Source organism: Erithacus rubecula, assembly GCF_903797595.1.
Source record: "Erithacus rubecula genome assembly, chromosome: 13".
NCBI lineage: Eukaryota > Metazoa > Chordata > Aves > Passeriformes > Muscicapidae > Erithacus > Erithacus rubecula.
The window spans coordinates 4,363,083-4,381,880 of NC_136665.1; the positions used below are offsets into that span (position 1 = coordinate 4,363,083).

Sequence of the window (18,798 nt, forward strand, 5' to 3'; positions counted from 1 at the left end):
GGATTCCATCACCTCTCCAACCTCCAGCCAAGCCCAATATCTGGGACTCATCAAGATTTGTCCCTTAAAGCCTGTTTTGTAACCAAGACTTCACACTGGCTATTGTGGTGCCTGGCCATAAAAACAGGATCAACCACCCTGGCAAATCACAAGAGGATTTGCACAGACAGTTTCATAAAAACAGATATTTCTAAATCTGTACTGTATAATGCTCTTCAGTGTCTGTTACACAGTTGTGTTTTATGGCAATAATAATTTCCTTTTATGTTTTTCTTTTTTGTTTGGCAGCAAATGAGTAAAATGGTTGGTTGGGGCCGTAAGATTCCTCTTAATACACTCAGCTCACACACAAACACTCCAAACTGGATGTGCATGAAGGTAACTGCTGGTTCCTCAGGGGAAATCTCATCTGTGTGTTAGACCACTACTAGTCCCATGTTGCTACCTCATAGGCAGCCTTCAGTATCTAGCAGAACATTACTATAAAGCACACAACTGCATGAGTAAAGGAACTATGAGCTTAAGCTACTCTAGGACAAAAAGTCTTTGAACAGTTTGCAAGCAATAACTTGCAATGTTATCGGAAAATAACAATATTTCTCTGTTACACCTTAAAATCTAATAAGAAATAAAGCTGGGATCAGTGGTTTTGAACAGTTTGATTCTAACAAACACTAGAATTTCTCTAATTTACACTGTGCAACATATTAACACCTCTATTAAATCACTATGTTAAAAACGTTGTCAGGGGGAATTGCCTAAAAGGATATTTTTTCAAAAAGGAGCCAACAGTTTTACTACACTAGTCCAGCTATATGCTTTAAACAAAGCAAAGAAGTACTTACTGAAAAATCAAAAGGAACTTATTCCCCCCCAAACTGCATTAAAAGTCATCCTCAATTGATTACTTTGTGATTTCAATCTCTTTTTCCTATGCAGCCTGAGACTGTAGCTATGCAGTTTCTCTGCTGTAACTCACAGCTAGCTGCTGGCTGGAAAGGAAGAAAACAAATCTCGTCCTCCATATCATCTAGCTCAAATCAAAACCAAATTAAGTGGCACTGACCCCCTCTAACTGATGTGTTTTTCACAGGAATATTAATCTGAAGGAAAAAGAAGCAGCCTGTGAAATCATAAATTGGGGAGTATCTGCTTGTCCTGGACCACCCTTTGAGGAAAGCAAGCGTGCCTCTCCCCACTCCACACAAATACTGGACAATGGATCTAGTCCTCACCCACACTGCATGTGAGCCCACTGTGATTTATGGGGAACAGGAACTGAGAGAAAAAAATAACAGACTGATTTGAGAAACACATCCATATATCAGTTTTGAGAGAGTTGCAGGACCTGCTCCTTTATTCTCTCCAGGCTAACAATCTCCCTCCTAAAAGGCACCACGAAACTAAAACCAGCCTGAAACTGGTTGTTCCCTGACAACATATACAACAAAAGCTGCTGCAAAAAAGGGTGGGAGAAATGAAAAAAAAAAAGCAAACCAAAAAAAGCCATAAAATCAACCCATAAAGAAAGAAAAGGGAGAGCTAATCCTTCCCCTCTGCTGACACGACAGTGCTGGCACTGAGAATGTGACAATGAACATTACATAAGGCCTGGCTCCCACTTGGATCTGAACAAAAAGAGCCAGCATGAGTCAATGGCAGCATCTGTAGCTCCTTACACAACTGAGCATCCATCACCTGCAGTGGGAGCTGCCTGGCAGGCACAGGCTCCTTCTCCTGCAGCTCGGGAGGGATGTGGAACACCCTACTGCTGCCAGTGGCAATGTTTTGGAACCCTCAAAGAAAACCTGAACTCCCCATAAGATGCCAGCACTCCCTTCCCCACAGACTTTGGGAGGTTCTTCACCTCTGCACACAGCCACCAGAAACAGGCAAATGTTTCTATGTTTGTATTTATGTATGTATATACAATCATGCATATAATTATTTGCATAATCACTGGTACATTGCTTCTAAAAGCAATTTTGTTTAATCATATTGAAGCAGAAACTGACTTCCTACAAGTCAACTCTCTCCTTTCAAATACTCAAAATGACCTCACCAGTGAACCACCATAGAAGAGCAGTTTGTTTTCTACTGCATAAAAGTTCAGGCTACCTGAGGTAAGAAGCATGTGATCATTTTGCCTCCAGTAATTACTGATATCTAGACTAACACCACCACAAAACAGCAAAAAACTTCTCTTACTTCATAGAATCTCCATCTATGCTTTTAGCTTTGTCAAATTCTATAAAAATGGCACTTGCATTACTTGCTAAAGGAAACTCTCTTTCCCTAATCACTGTTTCTTTCAAAGCAAACAGCATTTCAATATAAAAGCCACTTTTGAGTGTGCTTTTACATGTTTTGCCCATGCTACTACAGCTATAGAAAAAACAAATAATACCTGTGTAAAGAGTAAAACACTGAGAAAATATTTCAAATGGTGGGGAAAACTCAATAGTAAGGAACAGTGTGTCAGGATTCCAAATTACATTCAATACATTTTATACAACAGATTAACATGGGAAAGACTTGCCTGCCTTGCATTATCCCTAATGATAACCATCCTCAAATTCCAAAAGATAAGTTTGAAAAGTCAGCTCATGAGAGAGGTGTGCCAAGCCTTCTCTTCGTGAACACCCAAACTATGCCAAGATGTGAGCCAATTCCCAAGCAGGAGAGATAGAGATAACTGGAAGATCCCTTTGGAATTTAAGCTCTTGTCATACATAGGAGACAGAGAAGAATTTATGTAATAAATCAAGACTAAATGACATAAACAAAAGCAGTGGAACAGAGAGGAGTGAAAAGGCACAGAGCTATTCCCCTCTCAAGGAAAGATCAGTCACTCTCTGAAGACAAGCTGTGGCTTTGGTCATTGAGAGATGCTAACACGATGTCTTACCACCTTGAAGGGTATCCCTCAGAAACAGACTGGGATGCCTCATAAACAATGTTGGATGAGGAAAATGGCAAGTTTTCCAAATGTTAAAAGGTATAATTCTACCCTATTGTCTCAGTACCACCCCATTCACACTCTGCCTTCCAGAGAAGCACATTTCCCTACAGGGGAATGATTCACTGCTGTGTCCCTGCTCAGGGAATGAGCTTTCCCAGCAGCAGCAGTGCAGGGCAGCCCACCATCCCTTGTGAGACAGACACCAGCCACATCACACACTGGCACCACCAGACCACAGGGTAAACACAACTCATTTCACTACAAAGACCACTGAGGACTGGGAGCTTGATTTTGATGCCTCATCTTTCTCCCTCTTCAAAACTGGACTTAAAATCTGAAGTTCTGGTTTATGCAGTTTGTAGAAAAAGGAATAATTCCACATGGGTTTGTTCCTCTATTCCCTACCTCACCTCCAGCAATGATAATTACACCAGGGATGAGGAAGTATTACTTATGCCACCTACAGTTTACCAAAGAAACTTGAACGTGAGCAAAAACAAGAAGGAGGAAAACCAAAAAAATCCTGAAGTGGGAGGAAATGGAAATGAACAGTTTTGAACTCATGTGGTATGACAATTAGCATATGTTAGATCCAATTTGCTGCCAAGCGATCAGACATTAAACTAATTTTTATTGGATTCCAGTGTAGATTAAAAATCCATTAAAGGATTAAAAACTGTCATAAACTTCTTTCATAGTCATTCCCTCCCTGCAACATTGCACAGTGCTGGAGAAACTTAATGTTTAAGTGCCACTTTTCTGGTAGTTTTGAGAACAAAGTAACCAAAACCTGTTTATTTTTGCCTGCCCCACTAAACAGGTCAAAATGAAACACTTACACTGATCCTTATCTATCCTGCACAAATACATCGGCTTTGATGTCACTGAACATTGACACTATAAGCAGCTCACATGTAAAGCAACTGGAGGAAAGAGCCTCCTGTGCTTCTGTCCTTAGTAATGGAAAAGCCACTTTGGTTGTGCTTTGCTGGCTGAAAACTTCCCAATGGTTTGGACAGGCTGAAAGGGAAAAGCATTCAGCTTACTGCCTCTCCCCACAGAGCAGAAATAACCCAACACACTGCTGAGGGGATTGTTTGGATACACACAAAAATCACCACGATGGAGATAATAAATATTATTTCACAAAAGAAATAGATCTATGAGTCTCATGATATGCATATTTTATGTTCAGCTTATAAAATTGTCAGTATATGACTCTACATACTGAAGTTTACTTCCAAAAGAGCTTTAAAAGCAGCACAATGCAAGTTGGGCTAAGGAGATACACAAATATTAGCAGGAAGATAATATATCCTGAGGGACACCATACCCTTTTGGTAAACATATCCAACTGTTCTGTCCCAATCCATGCTAAACAGGATATTAACTACCAACCAACATGAGCATATCCAGTGTTAAGCCAGGAAGAAGCAACTGAAAAGGGACATATAAACAAATGACTGTAAAACACGGTGTGACAAATAAGCACCACAACAATCATCCAGAGAAGTAGCTGCTGGCTACCAAACACAGCTCTTTCAGAGTAAAAATGTCACCACCTCCCTAGTGTATAAATTCACTTAACTTTTGTAAACGCTAGCAATGTCTTTTGCAGTACTTGTTCTTACAAACACTCAATACTGTATATTCACATCCATACAGAATCCAAAATGTTACATTTCCAAGATTCAGAAGCAAAATAACAAAGAGCATTCAGCTGTGATCTTCAAAAAACCCACAACCTTCTGGGTATGCTTTCCCTCAAAGTTAAGAGCAAGTCTCAGTCAAGTGCTTTCCCCCAGTGACCACTTTTTCTGTCAAAGCTCATTTAAGGTTTGCAAACACTGCCTGACTGGCAGCTGTGCCTGGTGAGCAAGAACAGGGAACAGTAGGAAAGCCAGGTCTTCTCCTATTGACTTGTTACCATCCCAACTGAAGGCAACCATATGTCATAAGAAGTCAACATCCCTACACTCAGATGTTGTTATCTCCTCAAATACAACAGGAATGGAATGTCTTGCCTCACCACTATTTATCTCCCCTCCTTTTCAATTATTAGTTAGATTATTGCATTATTACTCTTGAATCATAGAACTGTTTGAGTTAGAGAACAGCACTAATCATAGAGTCCAACCACTAACACAGCACCATAAAGTTCATCACTAACCCATGCCTCAAGGTGCCACACTGATGCATCTTTTAAATCCCTCCAGGGCTGGTGATTTCACCACCTCTCTGAAGAGTCTGTTCCAGCGCTTCAACCCTTTCCATGAAAAAAATCTTGCCTCATATCCAATCTCCCTGGCATAATCTGAGACCATTTTCTCTTATCCTGGTGCTTGATCCTTGAGAGAAGAGACCAACCCCACCTGGCTACAACCTCCTCTCAGGGAATTGTCCAGGGCAATAAGGTCCCTCCTGAGCCTCCTCTTCTCCAGGCTGATCCCCTCTGCTCCCTCAGCTGCTCCTCATCTGACATGTGCTCCAGACCCCTCCCCAGCTCTGTTCCCTTCCCTGGAGAAGATCCAGCATCTCAATGTTATTCTTGTTGTGAGGAGCCCAAAAATCAATCCAGGATTTGAGGTGCTTCACCAGTGCCAGCACAGGGGACAGTCACTGCCCTGGTCCTGCTGGTCAGACCAGTGTTGGTAAAAGCCAGATGCCACTGATCTCCTTGGGCTCACATTCAGCCTCTGCTGACCAGCACTGCAGGCCCTTTCCTGCCAGGCAGCTTTCCAGACACCTGCAAACTTACTGAGGCTGCCCTCCATCCCCTCATCCAAGTAACTGACAAAGATATTAAATAGGTGTGGCCCCAATACCAAACTCTGGGGAACCCCACTAGTGCCCAGCTGGATGTGGCACCATTCTCCATCACTCTAGCCTTAGCCAGTTTTTCTGTCCAGTCATTTAACTGAACTTGCCCATTTATCTAATTGTAGGAATTCTTGATTACTATTGATTTGAGCTGAAGTAAGCAATTTGTGTAATAACTCAAACTCTTATTTTGATGGGAGATTTTGGGTACAGTTAACAGTATTCTTTAACAGAAAAAACTAATTACATTGTACTTCCAAAGGAGATTTACTGGCAATGCTGTAAAATCTCAGTCAACTTCATTCACAGTTGTCCCCTTGATAGGAATGAAGGAGGCAAATGATAAAGGTTAAAGACTTTCTCATCACAATAAAAGGACAGATATTCACAGAGACGTTCCACACTAGCACAGAGTATCTCATTCTGTTAAAATAAGCATTTCACTGACCAGAAGTATTGATTTAATTGAAATATAAGATCTCTCTTGCTTTTTGTGAGTGCTATGGTAAGTACAGAAGGAAGGAAAAGGCACCTCTAAACCATTTTTTATAAGGGAGGGAAAAAAAAGCATTTTCCTACAGAGTCTGTATGACTAAGCAGTATGACCCACTTCTCCAGTGTTCTCTACTCATTATCTGGGTCTTACTTCTCTCAAGCAGTTAATTATTGTCATTATAAAATAAACAAATTCAGATCACAAACCTGACTATTCCCATACATTGGAGAACAGGATGTGAAGTTACAGTTGACAGAAACTTAAAAGTGCTGGTTAGGGTGAATCTTACTATGAACTGTCCAAAATTAAGAGCTCTCCCCACCAAAAAAACCATCTTCACCAGGCAATTCTTTTCCAGAGAAAACAAAACCACATACCAAGACTGAGGGAAAAATCAGAAAAAAAATCTCTTCTGGGATAACAGTTTTTCCCCAAATATCTGATCTCAAATGCACTTCTTCTCTATTCCATGGAACAATCACCTTGACACCCAGTTTTCAAGGCAACTGTTTTTTCCTGTTTAGAGCCTGCATTACACTTCATACACTAAGCACAAAAAGACACTGGTCCTGAAAGGTTCATTTCTTGGTCCTGCTCCCTAAATTCCTTGACACCTACAGACAAAGAACTTAAAATCCAGCTGATGTCACCACTCCTACAACTTCTTGACTTAAGAAAATGCTCTTTGTTCCTGCTATCTCCTCCACCCCAACATCCCCTACAAATGCAAGCTGATTTTTCTTACTTCCTGTGCCCAGAAGCTCGTGTTTGGGTGCTGAGGTGCATTCCATAACCCAGGCACCTTTTTTAAGGAGGGGATATACAGCTCTTGCACTATTTTGGGAAAGGAGAAGCCACAGCCAGCTGCCTTTTCACACAGCTGTTAAGTAGCAATGCTGCAAGAGTAATCAAACCTCTGGACAGTTACATTCATTACACTGGGAATGCTGTTACATTCGCTTCCATCAGTGAGTGATGCAGATAATAAATGTAAAGACTGAAAAAAAGAGCACACTAAACAGAAGATGGCAACCAAACCCTGATGCTAAGCTCACCAATTAGAGAGACAGAGACGTGCCTTGACACTGACAGACAGTTTTCAGATTTCATAGGCACCAGAAGGGTAATAAACACATGCCCTTGATTAAATTACCCATTTTCCCTCTTGCTGACTGCCACCTCCCAGGCCTTGCACACATTTTCTGCAGCAGCTGTTCTTTTCCCAACTCACACACTGCTCCCACACTGTGCCAGCACAACCCCTCTGTGTGGCTGGACAGCAGTCTGATTCAGCTGAAAACCTACCTGGAAGCAAAATTGACTTCCCAAGTGTGATATACCATAAAGTTGCATGAACATCTGTGCAGGCACAAAGGGGAAAAAAAAAAACAAACAGTGAGAGGGTGAGAACATGCACCTGATCAAGCTGGAGTCACTGTGACCAAGGCCATGCTCTAATCAGCCAGATATTGCTCCAGTGCAGGGGACAGACAGCATTTCTATTTGAGAAAGTGAGACAGTCCTTGTGACAAAGCTTCCTTGCCTTCACAACTCCAGCCCAAAGGATGGTGCATGTAGCCAAGGTAAGAATCTAAGTTGTCTCTTTCTTTGAAGAGTCATTGCATCACTATCTGGTTTGTGTAAACTGGTTCTGAACTTGATTTTGCTGGACTTTTTCAATTGATAAAACCAGTGCAACTACCAGTCAAAGCACAAAAGTATCATAAATTATATCATGCAGTCAGACACCCTGGCTGTGCACATCTCTCTCCCCACAGCAAATACTCTTAAACTACCCAAAACTCAAAGCAAAATACACCACCTCATGTAAGTCATTAGCATGCAGAATTTTTAGTGAGAGCTTCTGTAAACAGGTCCTTCCAATTACACATGGGCACCAGAAAAGCAGGATAAGGGTCTGTTTTAGAGAGCAGGAAGATAAGCTGTCCCCACCTTGAGACACTGACAGAAATTTCACTGGGTCAGGGCGTGTCCCCTCCTAAATGCACTCAGGGAGACTTGTCAAAGGAACACCTCTACGGGGTGACAAAGGGAAGTGATGCAATCTGTATAATTTCTTTAACCTCATTAGCAGAATTTACCTTGGCCATGGTGAACCTCCCCCCCACCCCGAGATCAAGGGCTGACTTTTAGTACTTGAATAAGAGAATCACTTTCTTTAGCCCTCTGCCTTTCTTTGTTTTCTTGTTGTATTCTTATTATATCTGGGATAAGTAGTTATTCCTGGGCTGTCCTAAAACACAGACCTTTCCCTAAAATGCAACCAAGAGCCACTGTGGGAATCTGGCTATATATACATAGATAAATGTATGGGGATCTGGCCATAAACACATACTGTTGTGTGTAACCTGTCATGCACATCCCCTGTGTTTGCTTTGTGTTTGTTCCACTCAACACTTGAACTTCACCCAAAGTGTTCAAGCAGGCATAAACACCCTTGGCATGAGGTCCTAAAAGTCTTCTCTCATCCTTACTTCTCACAAGAATGAAGCTGCCACTCCAGAGACTGCTGCTCTTGGTCTCAATTTTCTAACCCAGGCCACAGGTAAACTTTTTCACATTCTATAGCTCATACTAAACAATGTCACAGCCAAGCATAAAAAAAACTGAGAAGTGACTGGTCCCCTCAGCAGCCACAAGAAAGATACCTGTCTGATACAGGATATAGGAGGTGTTCCAGCACATTAAGACCAAATGAAATTTTAAAACCTGAAATCCTTATCTCCTGAGTTCTACAATCTCCTCCAATCCCCAAAATCTTATACAGACTCCTAGACAATTAACTCTGTTCACCTTCAATCTTGCCTGCTATAAAGCAACTGCAAAGAGAAGCCAACAGATCATTGCAGGGAGGGGGGAAGGTGAAGAAACTGTTCACTTATAACCACTTCTGTCTCTCTTCACTGCCTTCCTTCTCTTTGTCAGCAAAATGGGTCACACTAGATAACAGAAAGGAGAGCAGGAGATGCAGAGGAGACACACCCACTCCAAACTGCAAGGAAATTAAAAGATAAACAGCTTCCCTGAACAGATTTACCTCTAAGTCTTCCTGCACAGGCCAGACCAGGAGTGCATAAAACCATAAAAAAATACAAGACTTTGCCAAAATAATAAAGTCAGTCATAGAAGGGAAAAGGTAACACTTGGCTGGAAAATGCTCCAAGAATGTAACTTCTTTCAGGATAGGCTCTTTCAGTGATAAAAAGTCACTTCTTATAGTGCTGACCCTTCCCCAAACCCAGAGGTCCTGAACAGACAGACTGTATCTGATGCTTGCTGGAGCATCCCTTCTGCACAAGGGCAGGTGTAGGCACAGGTTCCCTGCTGAAAGGGGAAAGGCCACCCAGAACCATCTGCCACGAGCACAGACCCAGCTCCTGCATTTCCCACAGCCCTTCCCTGACACATGACTGGGCACACACCCATCCTGTGATGGGGAAAAGATCAGGATGTCTGGAAAGGTGCCTACCAGGCACAAGCTGCTGTCACAGCTAGACTAATTTCCATTGTACTCCCAGAAGGGTTTAGGAAAACATCCCAAACCAACTGTTCACAGAGAACCCACAGACAATCAGTATTCTCCCTAATGGCCAAGGCAGAAGAGGCCCACAGTTTTTCTCTCTGTACATCCTTCACTGCTTTGGCAGACAGAACTCAACAGAAACCATTCCTCTGGTGGACAAGGGGACACACTGATTTCATACTAGCAGAGACACACGAGGCACAACATCCTTATGCATCCACACTCAGCTACCTCTGCCAGCAAGAGCACATGCAATTTCTTCCTCCAGTGAAAAAGCAATTTCTACAGAATGTAAAGACTACTCACTACTGGAGTCAACATCTTCAGAGCACGTTATCAGATGTTTTGGAGGAAAAACACTGGGGAAGATATTCCAACCTCTTCAGGAAATGAAACAGTCACTCCTGTCCCCATACAGCCCCTTCCTCTCCCCATCACCAAAAATGACAGTACTTCCCAAAAAGAGATCACAAATATTTGATTTCATTTAAGTACATGGCACATACAAGCACATTTATTCCCTCAAGAGAAAATGTACACTTCAGAGATTTAAAGGAGTGCTATAAGAGAACAACTATCACCACCAGATCTATGGACTGACTCCAGCACGTGCAGGAAGAGTCTGAGCATGACTGGGTGAGATCTGCTTAGCAAGTGCCAATGTCCCTGCACTTGCATGCTGGCAGGTACATTTGTACATTACAGTGCATTTCCTCACCCAGATGTTCCAAGTGATACTCCATCCTGACTTGATGACTTCAAGAGATGCAGACATCCTAATTTTCCTTAATACTTACAAGCATCTTTCTAATGTCTTCAGTGGTAGATCACGTTCACTGTTAAAAATCTGTGCCTTTTTCCAAATTTGAAATAATCTTTTTAACTTTCAGGCACTGGCTGCTACTGTATCTTCTTTCACTAAAGAGCCCTTTGGTACACAGCCTATTCTGCCCAAAGAAAATTGAGAAACTTTTAAATACCTTGTGATAAGCTGAACCGATTGAGCAGTTCAAGAAAAAGTTTTATAATGACCAGTTTAATCCCTCAAATAACATTGAACACTACATCTTTCTTGCCTTTGAATATCTCTTTAAAAACACCGACATTAAACTTTGTCAAAATTCTCTGCAACTGATTTTACCTCTCTGTCCTTATTCAGTATTTCCTGCTATTATGAATGTACATTAGTATTTAAAAAATTAATTAGCTTATTTTAAGCTCTGAGGACTCACTGCCATGTATCTGCTCTGCTCCTGCCATCCTTTACAAGGTCATTGGTTTCTGGAAGCACAGTTCTGTATTCTAAACCTATAGCCTCCAGTCTTTCCCATAACATGCATAACATGCTCCAGCTCTATAAAAACATTTGGCCATATTAAACCCAGTTACCCAAACAATTCAGAGGACACTGTACAGCTGCTGTTCCTTCTTCATGCTTCACCACTCAGGCACAACCTTTACATAATCCACAAATTTGAACAGCTCTAATTTCATGTTTTCTTCCAGGCCACTGACAAAATTACTACAAAGCTCTGGACCTACTATAAATCCCTGAAAAAATCCTCCATTCATATTCTATTTTCCACATCTACTGCTTTTAATCCAGTTGTTGACTCACAGATCATACATGAAACTGTATCTGTTGAATTAGATTCACTTTTCAACAACACCCTCATTGACTGAAGCAGTCATGGGAATACAATTACCACACAAATCCCATTTGTAAGTATGTGTTTGATACAAGAGATTTAATTAGAATGTTTTGATCTTCCAGAGGACTGCTACTCCCCAGCCATGTAACAGAGTCTCTTTTGCTTCACTAGTTTTAAGTAAATCCCAGCAGCAGCCCTCCTCAATCAGTTCCTTTTTGAGCAACATTCCATTTTCCATGTTGACTCAGCAGGCAGAGGGAGCACCTGTGCCCCTCTATCCACTCCCAAGCTTTGTACAGGTCCACTAATTTTATTTGGCTTGGGGTTTGGTAGGTTGTTGTTGTATCAGCAACAAACAGCTAGAGAAATTCACACAAGATCAATACATTTTAACAACCTATTTACTCTGGATTCAACAACTTCAGATATAATAACCTATACTTCATTGATGCTGCTGTTCTGGGTAAGATTTGAGAAACTGGAGAAAATCTTTGGTGAATCACCATGTCTCTAAAATCTCATTTCCATAGTTCTGTTGGGCTAGAAAAGTTCTCTTCACAAGAATTTTACATAAAAAATTTCACTGTGAAGAGAAGAAAGCACAAGTCAAAATTATGTTATTTCCACTGTGTTTCAATTACTTCCTATCCTGTGTTTTCCCTTTGTACCCAACCAGACAAGTTCTGCACCTTCTGTTGGTCAATTCTGCCCTTGTACAGCTCCACTTTCTGTTAATTAGATCAAGCTGGTTTGCCACAGAAAACACCAGAGTAAAGTTTTCTGCCAAATCACTACAAAACCCCTTTAATTGCTTTTATAAGTTTAGTGCCTCTCTTATATAAAGCATGTTGTTTTGCACTTGACTCGACCAAAGTCCTCCTGGTTCAGTGTAAGTTTCAATGTATTTGTTACCCAAGAAAGTATGTGGGCATGTTGAGCTTTTCCACCTTTGGTTTTCTACCTATCTGCCATCAAAGTTCCACCAGCACAGAAACAGTTACAGTGACAAAAGAGAAATTTTGTTAATATGTTTAATTCTTGGCTAGCTCCTACCAGTACCATTGTGTGTGCACAGTAACTCAAGTTATACCAACAAGAAGTTAGTTCATCTCCTGAACTTTCCTCTGCTTCAAACAGGTGTCCAAGAAGCAAATGGTAATTGCACTTTGCAGCTCAGAAATTCCTCTTCGGATTTAGGGCAGTAGTAGAGGGCACTGTTTGTATAGTTTGAGTGCTGCATTCTGTGTTTATACCACAAGCTGCACTGATTGCATTTAACAGATTTCTTCAGCCAGATTTTGAAGCACCTGGCTTCCCCTAAAGATTTCTGCATCTTTGAATGACATCTTCAGTCATGAAGTTATTCAGCACTTTTCTCCAGCACAGGATCAATACTTCAGCAGACAAGTGCCTACCAGCCTCTACATATTCTCCAGTGCTTGAATAACTGACTGCCACTAATACCAAACTTGGATCATTCTGCTTTTCTTTGTTTGTGCATTTCAACTTGCAGATACACTCCCAGAACAGTGGCTTTGGGACAAGTTGACAGGTTACCCCAGAGGGCTTCAAATCACTGTTCCTACTTGCAGGTTTTAGAGCATGCTAAAAATGCTGCTATGAGGTCAGAGTGATGGATGTAACACTTCAAGTGAGTCACAGACAGCTTTGAAATGCCACAAGATTTTTGGAAGTGTCAGATTGACCCCAACTCCAGCATTATCACTGAGTAAAAGCAAGATTTCAATTGCCACAGCTGCTCTGGGAATGAAAAGCACTGGATCACCTTGCTCACAGGACTGCACACAAATTCTGCTATTCCACATCAGGCATAAATTAAGTCAATCATATATCTGACCTTTAAGAATTTCTGAAAGGTTATTTTCTATAGAAAAGAAAGTATCTCTAGATCCTTGAGATATTTTTCAGAGTAACAAATCTTACTGATATTGTAATGCAGTTCTATACATGAATTAAAGCAATATAAGCTTTTTCACCTTTTTTCCCCCTCAAAACTTGTTTCAACTTCAGATATACCAATTTTGTCAGCAAATGTGCAGTTGGCATTTGCTGGTTATCACATACAAAATACTGATCAATACCTCACTATTATTTAGAATGTCATGCCACCAGCAAGCTGGTTTTAAAAAATGACTTAAAAAAACAAACAACATAACAATACCATCATACTCTCAGAAACTCAACCAGCTTCTAAAGATGCCTGTTCAACAAATTTTACCTTCTTATGGCTACCTGTAATTCCACCTTCTTTCTTCTCCCAGTATATAATGACCCTTGATTTCATCAGCTAATTCAGTCACTTTCCCAAACAACAAATGGTTGTTCATTATTTCATCACTCCCTTTCATCTTTAAGATTGTTTCTTAATAAGCATAAAGCCCTAAAAATTAAATGTGAAGTTTCTAGAAGTTAACAGGAAACAAAAAATTTATTCGTTGTTTCAAATTACCTAAATATCAAATTCTACACAAATCTTCTGTGCTGGCAAAAGTATTCAATAGGCACTGACTTGGGGGCAGGGGAAACCCCAGCTCTCTATAAATTATTTTTATATAGCTAAAGTGTTGCTTAAACACAACAAATATCTGTCTTGAGATGAGCATCCTCTGAAACTAGTTCAGCTGTAATTAACTTAACAATCAGGTAAATACAATGCAGAAATTATCTTGTGTAAGCAAAAAACGTCTCAAATCTGTATCTGTACTAAAGATCTAGGAATAGCAAACAGTACTTACCCTCTGCAGGAACTAAGTTCTGGAGAATTAGGTTTAAAATAAGATACCTTGTTAGCAGAGAATATTTATCCTACAGGATATTGTCCCCCCCAAAAACTTCTAAGCACCTGATAGAAAAAAGTTCAGAGAAAGTACAGGAACATTGTTGCATGGTAACTAATACCATTATTAAAAACCTTGTACCCAACTGTTTCATTCAGCTCACACCCATAAACCACCATATATGAAAGCACACTTTCTGCATTGTTACATTCTGGATTTGATCAAATTTGACTCAACCCCATCCCCATGGGAAAAGTCTGCCACTCCCTTCCTAGCACAATAACTTCTCAGAGAAGTGTTTGAAACAACAAAATTTTGAGAAATATAAATGAAGACAAGGTAACCTGCAGACCTGTAAGCTGGGAAGTCAGGATAGGTGTGACAGCAGACGACTTAGGAAAGGGACCCAAGGAGCCAAGAGTCACACTAGAGACAACTGGAATGTGTGGGAAAGGATGGAACAGCTGCTCTGTGCTGCAGGTGCTGTGATTTGACACGTGTGTGTACCTACACATGTGTGCAAATGAACGAGGCTCTCTGCAGAGCTGGGGCAGGAGAGGCTGAGCCATTGGTGGTGAGCACGTGTGTACAAAGACATCCCTGCAGACAGGAAATGCAGCACATGGAGATGGCACTGGGCTGGACCAGCAGGAGCACAGCCACCCTGACCCAGGGAAACCATGCCTTCCTGGCAGTCAGCAATTTCCAGAGCCATTGGAAACACCACAGGCAGCTTTGGGCACCCCCAATACATGACAGGCACTGATAAATCAGAGTGGGTTTGGTGGAGGGCTACCAGGATGCTCAGAGGGACAGAGCTGTGTGAAGAGAGGCTGTGGGAGATGGGAAGCTCCAGACTGGAGAAGAAAAGGCTTTGGGGAGCTGACAGCAGATATGCTGGACCTACAGAGGGTCTGTGTACAGGACACTAGACACAAACTGCAATGGTGCAGGTGTGACCTGACCTAGAGAATAGGTCTCTCCTGCTGAGGACAGTTCTGGTGCTTGACTGTCCTCACAAAGTCCTGGCCTGACCTTCGTGTACATCCCATTTTGAGCAGCAGGTTGGACTAGACACCTCTTGAGGCCCTTTCCAGCCTGAATTATTCCACAATGTCAACTTGGATCCCAGAGAACACCACAATGTCCTGTTACAAATTTACTGTGCCAGGTTTTACCTTTCAAGTCTTCACTAAAATGTGATCACTATTGAGAGGAGACAAAACCCATACTGTTTAGTTCATCTCCTCAGAAAAGCACAGGTTTCCACCCAGGATCTGCAATAGCCTTGAGCATCAAATCTGGAATTCCAAGAGATTTAAGAGGTGCAGAAGTTTCCAGTTACCTGAGTGCAGTATAAGCAGAATCCAGTGCCTAAACATTCAGAGCTTTTTTGGGAGAAGGTGGTCTTTACTCTGAGGCAGAAAATCCAGAACATCCACAACAGTTCTGCCTTAAAGTAGCAACTGTATATTTCTTGAAAATTTTGTGTCCAGCACTTCCCTTAAGGAAAAACCCCTACATTCTGATGCTGTAAAGGCACAAGGTAAGATGCTGCATTGTTCTCTCTGTATATTCAGGGTGTACAGCTCCACATCTGGGAAAAGAAGCCTCACTTAGCAAACCAATACCATGCCAGCTCCCACCAGGAGCACCTGCAGTGGTCTAAGCAAACTGGTTTGTTTTTATTCTTCTGCTGGGTGCTGCTGCCCCTAGAGCAGAGCTACTTAAACAAAAGCTGTTTATCCTAAATTAATTGACTCTGCATTGAAGCACACAGCACCACTCACAAAGCCCATTACTCTAAGTCAGGAAGGGGAGCTATCATCTTCAACTAGGCAGCAGAACATCTTGAACCAACACACAAGTTTCTGCAATGATTTCCTATAAGCTAAGTGATTATTCATCAAGCATGATGCTTGCATAACCATATAAAAGATACCCAGTGTTAGCAAAGCTATAAAGACAAGCAAATGTAACCATCTTATTAGCACAAAAAAAAAAAAAAAAAAAAAAAAGAAAAAAAAGAACAAAGGAAAAAAAGAACAGTTACTTCCTTTTACTGTTTGGTGGTTTGTTTTTTTTTGTTGTTGTTTGTTTGGGTTTTCTTGGGTTTTTGAAAATCTCGCACATAGACTGAAGGGTTGTAGCAAGAACTTTTTAAAGCACCAGTTTTGTACCAATCGACTAAGAGACAGGAGGAGATTTCAATGGAGCTTATGAGCATCTCTCAACTGTGAGCACTGAAACATACAGATACACAAAACCTATTCCTGGAAGGGAGCAAGTTAAAAAGCTGGGAGACAGGATCCGGAGAGGAGAGGTAACAGGATCAGCAGCACCAGCTCAGCACAGCGAGCCTTCCCCTTCCACAGCTCACAAACAAGTCTCACACAGACAATAAATCAGGACTTTGCATGTCTGTTTAGCAGTGTAACAGACCATGTTTACCAGCACCACAGATCACAGCCGCTCGGCCACAGCAGAGCGTGACAAGCGCTGTGCCCGGGCAGCGCCAGGCCCTTCCATCTGAGCACCGCGCCGCCAGCACGGCCGGACAGCCGGGAGCCCGCGGGGACACCGCGCACCCCGCGGGGACACCGCGCACCCCGCGGCTCCCCCGCAGCCAGAACCTCGCTCGGGCCCCGAGGCTCGGCCAGGCGGGTCCGGGCCGGCCGCCCCGCTCCCGGCGGCGGGTGCAGCCCCAGCCCCGGGCCCAGCCCCGCAGCCCCCGGCTCCTCGCCCCGCAGCAGGACCCGCCCCCCGGGCGGCCCGGCAGCACCGCCCCTCCCACCCCCGCGGCGCTCCCGGCCCCTCGGCCCGCGGCGGCCGCTCCCCCGCCGCCCCCGCTCGGCGCCCACCGCGGCCCGCGCACACCCCCGGAGAGGCGAGCGGGCCTCCGCCGGCGCGCCCTGCCCGGCCCGGCCCTCTCCCATTGTGGCGGCGGCCCCGCAGCGCTGCGCTGCGCTCTCACCTGGGCGGCGGGCGGGGGCTGCGGCCCGGCGGCCCCGGGAGCTGCGGCCGCTCCGGGAGCTGCGGCCGTCCCGCCGCCTCCTCCCGCCTCCGCCGCTCCTCGGGCTCCGCCGCCGCTCGGGGCCGCCCCCCGTCGCAGCGCCCGCCTCGTCCCCCGGGCAGCAACAGGCGCCTCCGCCGCGAAGGTTCCGCAGGGCGCAGAAAGGTTCCCCCCGGCCCGCGGGGTGCCGCGGCTGCAGCGGCGTGAGGCGGGACGCGGGGCCTGGGCTGCCGCTGCTGCCATCGGCTGTGAGGAGAGCGACTGCAGGGGCCAACCCCCCCCGCCCGGGAAAGCTGCTCATTAGCCACAGGGACCCGCGGTCATTAGGGCTGGATAGCCTCGGGGGCCTCTCCTGCAGCCGCCCTCAAGGCAGGGACGATAAGCTTAGCTCTGTGCCTTGGCCCGTCAGGTTAAATCCCTCCACATGAACAAAAACCCATCAGGCTCCGAACCTCTGCTCTAGCGCTGGGCTCAGCACAGGAGAACTTTTATCTGATACCCATTGCTACAGAGCCCATTTATGTTCACCACTGCTGTTCCCTGACCTCCTGCCCCCGACCCGGCTCTGCTGTCTCCATTCCCTGCCCACAGGGACTGGGCAACCACCACTGAGCCCACACAAACCCTTCTCCAGCTCAACATTCCCACTTCCCTCAGTCTGCTAAACCCCAACCTTTCTGCAGCCTCCCCAGGGTTCTTTAAAGGTCTGACATACCTGAGGTATCCAGAAGCGCAGGCAGCATTTCAGACGTGAGTGCTGACAATGAGGTGATCTCGTTGCTCATCTCCCCGGGCTGGCTGTGGTCCCACAGACAGAGCCCAGCGTGTCCATAGTCTCTGTCCTGGCCAGGACACTGCTGACACCACACCAGGATGCTCAGCCTGCACAGCAGCTCATGTTTTGTGTTTTCATCTGTTACAGGGAAGAAAAAGGACAAGGCCAGCAGAGAAAATGCTTGTCTGGTTCCCCTGTGCTCAAATACCTGGAGCAAGAAAAGTAGGAGTGGGAGACTGGTGTCCGGATCTGAGTATGTACTGGCAACCAGAGCATTAAGTGTAACTCAACTGTGAGTGCTACAGGGGCCTCCTGGGTTTCAGGGAAGGCAGAGCTGATCCAAAATAAAAATACCACAGAGCTAGCTTCCAAACAGTGTGCCCCAGGGTGCTTGGCAAAGGCATGAAGGGATCACAGTAAGCCTTTACCCTTCTCCCCGTCTAGACCCATCCAAATTCTCTACAAGACCTTATACTGTTAACCCTGATTTGAAAGTCCAGATTTTCCTTCCCTGCCTTGGCCTGTCACACAGGGGACACCTTCAGAGAGAGGGATGGTGGCAGAGACCTCAGAAGCAATGGAACAAGTCCAAATTAAAAGAGGCAGAATGCCCCCAGCAGAGCAGCAAGGAGTCCTTACAGGCTTTTATTCTGTATGACAACATTATAAAGTGTTATGCTTCAGGCATCTGCCCCACAGCAACATGGACAAGCACAGTCTAGCTAAGGGTGGCTCCTT

At 44.0% G+C, this 18,798-nt stretch overlaps 1 protein-coding gene across 2 annotated transcripts in view; it reads right to left on the reverse strand.

Moving 5' to 3' along the window:
* Positions 1 to 17,400, reverse strand: part of RAD54L2 (RAD54 like 2) — a 67,246-nt gene extending 49,846 nt beyond the window's left edge. For both annotated transcript variants that reach the window (XM_079317255.1, XM_079317253.1), the window contains exon 1: positions 17,247 to 17,400. The gene's annotated coding sequence lies outside the window, so the exon portion shown is untranslated. The remainder of the gene's footprint in view (positions 1 to 17,246) is intronic.
* Positions 17,401 to 18,798: the final 1,398 nt, after the last annotated feature.